We start from the raw sequence: 8899 nt of genomic DNA, 5'->3' as shown, positions 1-8899 counted from the left end.
TGACATTTGGAGAACATATGACTCTTGTCTTTATTGATTTCTTCTTAATTTTCTCAAGATTGAGAGAGAAAATAAATTTCATTAATTTGGCCTTCAGGGTTAATCGATTAGGTGACACAAATTTTGAGTTTCAGTTGCGCCTAATCGATTAGCCTATTATGATTAATCGGTTATAAGTGGTTTTTTAAGCTTCCTTGATCCGTTTTGGCCTTATATGACTTTGGGATTAACTTATTCTTTCTCCACTCCCTTTCACCAGCTTTACACCTCTTGCCTAAAATTTTATTTCCACAAACCAAAATATTAGTAAAAATAAACCAAAAGGACAAGGCAAATAAATAACCACTTACAAGAGGATTAATCAGATTTTTCTGAATTTATTCTCTGTCAAGTGTTTTACCTCAAACAAACTTTGAGAACTCCCCTAATTAAGAGAACAACATCACACTGTCAATTCTCTGAATCACTTGATATGAGATTAGGCTCACAGATAAGTCAGGATCACAAAAACTTTCCAGAAGTGTCTCTACCATCAAAATAATCAAAATCGTTTTGGGCTGACCATATCCTCGGCGATCCGGTCCATCCCTAGAAATTTGACAACCATAAGGAAAGAACTCCATAATATGATATGATCTGGGCATCTTTCTTTTCTAGTCCGACCACTCCAGGCACAAAATCTCGGATCCAGTTCAAGTACATACTAAAGCTTTTGAAACATTCTCCTAACCACTGAACCTTTAGTAATCTAGAAGCAGAAGAATCATCCCTCTAACGCATCTAACAGTCCTCTCACTACACAAAATCTTGGAAATTACGACAATCTTAATAGGTAGGTTGTACAAAACCGCCACAATCTACTATAATAATGTCGGTTTAAAGAACCGCCTTAATGTACTATAAACAATGGCGATTTTACGCGTCAAAGTTTACAATAATTTCCCCCACCATTTCCCTCTCTTTATTTTTAATTAGCGCTCACCTTTTTCTAACATTTTTCTTTTCTTCTATTCAAGTGGGCCACACTTAATTTTTATTAACATTTTATATTTTTATTTTTCAATAACATTTTATTTTCTCTCTCCACCTCGACAAAAATCAAATAAATTCTCACCAAAAAAAATCTAGTCACCGTGGTTTCCTTCCCTTGAATCTCTATCCACTGCAAGTAACAAACAGATAAGAAGGTAAAGATTATGAGTAAGATCAAACCCTATGTAAGAAGCAAGCTCCTCACCGGCTCAAATTATCATAATTATTGTAGCAAGTTGCTAATGAAGTATTAAAAAGAAAAATGTTTCCGGTAGGTACTATAACATTATAATGTATGGCTACTTTAATGTATAATGTGATATTTTTCTTGTTTGGGATCTTCATGCATCTTAGCTCTCTTTTAATTAATTTTTTAATTAGATTCCATTTCTACTGTGACAATCTAAAGTAAGGATGTCTTTCAAATGAAGTTGAAAAATGGGTTTATTTAAATTAATGCATTTCCAAAATTGTACTTATTTGAAGTCTAGATTCCAATTGTTCAATTAATAGGATATAAAATGGAAATAATACTGTGATTTGAAAATTCTTCTTATTGAACTTATGAGTGATTAGGTATAACTCGGTAATAAGAGCCTCTAAGTTCAAATCTTAGTAATCCCATTGATAAAATGAGAACCATTAACTTATCCTCAACTAATAATTTATATGAATTCAGAACATTCTTCTCTAATGTTTTCTAGGACATTATTGGAAAATAATAATCATTGAAGTATTAACTATGTACTAGGTTCTAAATGTATTAATTAGTCTCTTAATGACTTTTTCTTTTTAAAAGGATATTTTCATAACACTAGATACACATTAAGGAACCATAAGCTTAATGATCATCTCAATATTTTGTTTGTTTAGGATGTTAGCTTGAAGATAGAATGTAGTAAAATATCTCTACAAAAAAACTTGTTTGACATTATTTAACTCTTAAGTAGCAGTACTTTTAGATTTATGCTCTTACATCTCCAACCACCTTTTATCATTAGTAAAATAAAATAAAATAGAAAATATATCATCTCTGATGTTCTATATTACAAATTGATTTTTTAATTTGAAGCTTTTAACAAAAAAATCATTTTATAGAATTTAATTTTATATACATATGTTTGGACCATTAACTATTTAGTCTATCAAATTGAGTCATATTGCCTTGGTTTAGTAACGATGGCAGTTAGTGTTCCACTAGCGTTTATACTTGCATTCAATTGTAAATTTGTGTTTTTCTTATTCATGATAAAATAGTAATAGATGTTAATGTAACTCATATTTTATTCAAATAGAATGGTAGAAATCTATTTATTCAGCTGGTGGATTTGAGATGAAGATATAGCCCCAACTCCATAAATCTTTGATGAGATGTTCTTAAATAGTAATGATTATTCTCTGCAACAATCAGATAAGTCCGATCACATAAAGAATTAGCCCGTGCAACCCTCATGGGGTTTGTTTCATTGAGGAAAAAACATTAGTTTTGTTCTCGGTTTTTATGGACCATACGCTACAACCAGATCTCCCAGCCAATTTTATACGTAATATTTCTTTAATGATATTTCTTTTATGATAAATAAATTTTATCGTGTAAGCCTAAATACTTCTAAGTATATATTTTATGGGAATCAATTTTTGATTTTAATTATTTTATTTCTTTACCAAACATTTGTTATTCATTTCTCTTATTTTCTTTTACTATTATTCATTCTTAATATTTTTGTTCTATCATTATCGGTTCACATAGAATTTAAATCATACCTAACCTCAGTCTAGGCGAGTACACAATATGAGCACATCGTGTTGTGCTACTCATGCTAGATCATTTTTTTTAATAAAAAAAAGTGAAAAATGTGGCAGTTATAACTGCCTTAATTTTCTCTTATTATAAAAAAAATAATGAAACTTGTGTCGGTTTAATTGCCATTATTTACAACGCCATTTATAAAGCTTATTACGTCGGTTCGTATGGCGGTTTATGTATAACCGCCATTTTTCCTAGCCAAATTTATGGCGCCATTTGGCGGTTGTAAAGGCCATAATAGCACTTTACTAACCGCCTTAATTTACCCAATTTTTGGTAGTATCTACATTCTACACCAGCAGAAAGTTGACGAGTTAGTTATTCAACTCTTACATATATATATATATATATATATATATATATATATATATATATATATATGTGTGTGTGTGTGTGTATGGCAGCATTTAAAGTAAAAAAATAGAACAAAATTTGAATACTCTCATCATTCACATATTGACTTGAGTGTTGAAGTGCTAACCTTTCAGACACACCCCCGCTCCGTCAAATCGGAAGCTCTCCTCAGCGGTAGCTTCCATGGCTACACATATTTTTTGTTCCGATATTGAATAGTGGTGTATGTGGGAATTGACACTTTATTCCCGTGTATCTTATGATTCTTTATTCCCAGGTATACTCTTATAGTGTGAGTCTCTCATCGTCTTTGAACTAGAGGAGTCAACAAATCGAAGGAAATTCAGTTGCGATCGATAAAATCAAATTCAACATCGATAAAGAGATAATGGTTCTCTAGATCTTAATTACTCAATACTTTTGAACATCATCAATTCATGGAAATGGATAGATCAAGAACCACTTGTTCCACCACGGTGAGTGAAGCCACTTTGGCAGCTGCTGGTGTGGTACCATCAACCACCATTTTGCCAAACACTACTCCTCCTACTAGCGAAGCAAACCTCAATAACAATTCTCTTCAGCAACCAAACAGGATTTTCCATCTACCACGGACGAGAACAATCCAAACACAGTTGCTTCGGGTTCCACCTCCAAATCCTAGGGAGTAACCCGAGATCTAGCGAGGTTTTTGCATTCTTGAGGAAAACCTCATATCTTAAGGCACAAACGAATTAACTAAATATAATTACAACATCATTCAACAACAAAACTCTAAGGCTATGGAAGAAAGATTCCTTCATTTGTATGGAAGCCTTCAACACGCTCAACCCTTGGAAAATAGAGTGCAAGAAGCCAACTCAAGAAAAAATCGAACCAAATGACCAGATTTGTCTGCAGCTAAAGAAGAAGGAAAATGCCAGAAATAGAAAGAACACTCCAAAGGCTGTAAGCGTAATTCTCCCCCTAAAATCCTGGGAGGAGACTGGGGGAGTTACGCTCCCTCCCTAGACTGTAATGAATGACAACCAAATCAGTCATAACTTAAACACACTATATGTGTTCGGATCTTGGAGAGAAAAATCCCTAAATCTATGAAAAAAGCTCCCAAATTGGAGGAATATAAAAAGAAATGGGATCCCGGCGATTACGTGCAACTTGTAAATGACCAACTCAACTATGATCGATGATGCCTCCAAATCCAATATATCGGTGTTGATGCTGGTTGGATCGGCACGACTATGGTTCAACGAAATTTGTGACAGTTGCATCGAGTCATGAACGGATTTCTGTGATCAACTTACTGTGCATTTCACAACGCAAAAAATACAACTAGTTACTATAGCCGCACTTAGTTGCATCATGAAAGGAGAAAAAGAGAGTTTGTGATCATACATAGACCGATTCACTTAGTTTGCAATAAAAGTTGAAGGTACCGAAGAATCTCTTCAGTGTTAGATCTTCGAGAATGGCCTCCTTCATGATCTTCCTTTCTGCACCAAAATTGGAAAGAAAAAGGTAGGGACAATTCAAGAGATGTTAAACCTGGTTCAACCATATATAACGTCTGAGGATAAACTGAACACCTGCTTTGAAAATTTGGCCTCATCCATCGATATTCATTATGAGTGCCCATCTGGAAAAGACCCATGTAGGCGAAGAGATATCAATGAAGAAACATACAACGGGTGCGATAGGTATACTATTTTAAACACTTCTTTTGGAAGAATATACCAAGAATATGTAAATATCAAGTTTAGGAAAGTAGGAACATTGTGTGAAATCCACTCAAATAGATAAATCGAAGTGTTGTCGTTTCCATAGGGGACATGGCCATAACACTGACAATTGCATTCAGATCAAAGAAGTGATTGAATCTTTGATCAATAAAGGGAGTTTATCAAAATAGGTCCAAAGCAGCAAATGAGATCGAAAAGGATCCTCTAAAGGAAGGATAAACACTTGTATATTGTCGCCATCACTGGTGAAGCACCTATTGCAAATCCCACATCAAAAGGAACGATTAAGAGAAAGATCAATAATATGATGGCCGTTTACAAGGGTGGAGGCAACTCATTGCCTATCACATCAAACCGACCCATGCTAGGTTTCCGAGACTCCGAAAAGGATTGAGGAATCCCCAACGAGTAGTTCCCATTGGTAATCATAACTACAACGGGACAATTTTACGTCTCACGAATTCTGATAGATGGTGGAAGCTCGTGTGACATCATTTACTTCTTGTTATTCAAGAAAAATGGGCTTGGATCAGGGAAACTTGATACTGTATGACGAATCAGATTTGCAAGCATTTAATGGGAAGACCACTTGTCCCTGGGGCTATATAGAGCTGATGGTATTCGTGGGAGAGGGTATAGACATTCGGTTAATAAATACCCAATTCCTAGTCATCCCATGCAGAAGCCTTTACAATTGCATCTTGTGTAGGCCCTTCACTATAGCATTGGACATCGTGGCCTCGTTCGTGTACCTCAAACTCAAGTACCATAAACTCCATGGTGAGCTGGTAGTCTTACTCGCCGATCTTGAAGCAACCGTAAAGATACACAACACACTCCAATAGGATCAGAGAGAGAATTCCGCTATGGAGATCAACATGACCTCCCTTGAGGGGAAACTTCAAAACTTAAACATTCGTACCCTAAATCATGGCTAAGCAAAGAAAATCCCATCATAAGAAATAAGTAGTGGTATACCCGCTTGGTTATGTTTCATTTTATTCCTTTATCATATTCGTATATGAAAATTTACATGTATAAACTCAGATGTATCCCGAGCATAACGATTCCCTGTTATAAATACAGTCACTAAAAATCTGAATTATTTATTCCTTTGTGATTATTGACAATAACACCGAAAACGAGGTACAACCAACGCAATTAATACCTAAAGTGAGAATTCCAGAGTGCCGTAGGAAATGCTTTGAGCGCCCGACTATAACAATCAATTCTCTACAACGCTTCATACATCTTCAGAATTTAGGGGTGCTGTCAGATACGCTTTGAGTGCCCGACTACAACAATCAATTCCCCATAGCTCCTCTTACACCTTCAGAATCTAGGGGAGCTATAGGAGATGCTTTGCACGTCTGACTACAACAATCAATTCCCCTAGGGGTGCTATCAGAGACGCTTTGCATGCCTAAGTACAACATTCAAATAACCATGTAAAATAAATACATGTTATCATGCATAGCTGGTGCACCCCCTGGATCGAGCCAATCTGAGGGCGAGCGTGGTGAAGCATGGAGACGTCAACCTCGATCCGAGCTATAGGCTCGGGGGAAAGGACAAAGATCCTCTGCAATTGGATGAGTAAGATCATTTATGATGCTAAGCACAGTTTAAAGCATGGTTGCATCTAGTCAATTTCATGCCCTTCATCCGTGAGTATAATTTGAGACACCACCATGATTAACCGGATGCATACCTTATCCACGTAAACGTGATTAAGGCATAGTCGTGTCTAGCTTGTTTGGCATGAAATACTTACAGGTACCACTAGGAGCATAAACGAAGTCGATCTCATGTACCACTAGTTTCGATCTGACATACGAACACATCAAATGTCAATAATGTTTCTACCGTGCAAGCATATTCCAAGCACAAACTTGCGCTACTACCTCGACATTCCATCGAAACAACATGTGCATCTTAATGCAACATGCTCTTTCGCGAAACAGCCATACATGGCTCCGCAAAAGACTTAAGCGTAGAAGTACGAAATCCAAAGTATATACTCCGAACGATAGACCAACGCCTAACATCAGTCACATGAGAACAAAACATCTGGCACCATGCAAGTTAGGTTCGATTTGATATTTTTCCTATAAAAAAATTTGTAACATAATTTTTTTTATAAATCACAGGCAAATACGAGAACTCCAATAACAACGAAGTCACAGTACATGAAAAAAAGACATACACAAAAGCCCTACTCAAGGGTAGAAACAATCCGGCCATCTTGAATAACTTGATCTAGGCGAATTTGCTCCCTCGAAATGGTCAGTGGATGATGAAAATGCTCCACTCGTTGCAACGCATTTTCAAAAGACTCTATAACCACCCCAATATTCACAGAGACAAATTCTTTTAACTGTCGAGCTTGGGAAGAATTTTTTCCGCGTAAGAACTCTAACTCTTTCCGAGAAGATTCAAGTGCTTGGGTTTTTTCTCCAACGTTCTCGACAAATGCATCACTTGACCAATGACAGTACTAGGAAGGCTGAACGGGGACAAATCTTTACGTATGTCCTATAGAGAAGCATGAGTTTTTGTAGTTCCCTTAAATAAGTATTTTTTTAGGATGTCAAACTGTTCACACTCCTCTCTAGCCAGACCTTTTCCTCGCACACCCTCTCGAACTAAAGAGCTTCCCAACAACTGAATCCATCCAGGGACAAAGTGATAAAAGTTCGCTTAGTAGAAAGATACAAAGCGTACAACTCTTCCCATAAGGACTGCCCGAAAAGGCTAGAAAAAAATGCCCACTCCTCATCAAAGGCAAAATCACGACAATCATAAGAAGGGTCGGGGAAAGATTCGGGATTCACATGTGAACTAGGAAGAGGAAGAGGATTTTTAGCAAGGCTAGGTGGTTGTATTCTTCGTTATAAGACCCAAACCCTTACTTCATGCTCCATTACATCTGCATAAAAATACAATGATTAATCAAAGTCAAATACAACGAAGGAAAGATAATAGTGAAGTATAAATAAAATTATGAACTTACCAAAGGCATCCAGGAAACATTCACAAGATCGGGACTCTATCAGCAAGGAAACATCTATCAAAGGCTTCTGACGCTTCTTCTCAACCTTGTCTAAAGGGACTACACCACTGACATAGCCCAAGCGATTGACGAACACTAACAAACTCTTCTTCTGAAAAGAATCCTCGACAGTGAAGTCACTTGCTTTATAAATATAGGAGTCCTTCTCTAAAATAAAGTGCTTCACCGACCAACAATGGGAAAACATAGGCTTATATTTTCTTCCACCCTAGTTCAACCGCACAAATAATTATATGAGCCTTGGGGTGAAGGGGGTGACAAAAAAGAACTGGTATATGAAAGAGGGTGATTTAGGGAAGTCTTCAAATTTTGTATCGTCGACACCAAAAGAACCAAACCCCGGCCTTTTGGTCGGGCCGAAGTGCTTCGATCCTAGTGAAAGAGATGAAAAACAAGACAGTGGAGAGTATTCCCTTTGGATACTCATACAACTGCTGATAAGCTTTAATGTATGCCCAATTGGTGGGGTGAAGTTGAGATAGAGCTACCATCAAATAGTTGAGAACATCCACTTCAAAAGCGGTAAAGGGCAAACAAAACCCCATAAACTAAAAATCAATAATCATACAGAGGAATGATACAATTTCCATACTCATTACAAAATTTGTCTTCGTCACTAAGAATGGTAAGCCCCCAAAGTGACGGTTCACCAACGTCAGAAAAGACCCCAACTAAGTTCCCCTCTTTGGTGAAGATGGAGACAGTTGAAGATGATGTGGAACCTTAACAAGAAGAATATGGGTTCACTTGATTTATTTCCATGTTTTTCCGAGGTCTTTTCGCCATATCACGATAGCAAATTCAAGAAAAAGAAAGAAATGCTTTAGAGGAAAATAAGAGACGAAAGATTCATAAACAAGAGAAAAGAAAAACCTAGAATAAAGAAGTGACTCA

The sequence above is a fragment of the Lathyrus oleraceus genome, chromosome 7, assembly GCF_024323335.1.
Source record: "Lathyrus oleraceus cultivar Zhongwan6 chromosome 7, CAAS_Psat_ZW6_1.0, whole genome shotgun sequence".
In the NCBI taxonomy this organism is placed as follows: domain Eukaryota; kingdom Viridiplantae; phylum Streptophyta; class Magnoliopsida; order Fabales; family Fabaceae; genus Lathyrus; species Lathyrus oleraceus.
Note: the sequence above shows the minus strand (reverse complement) of the source record.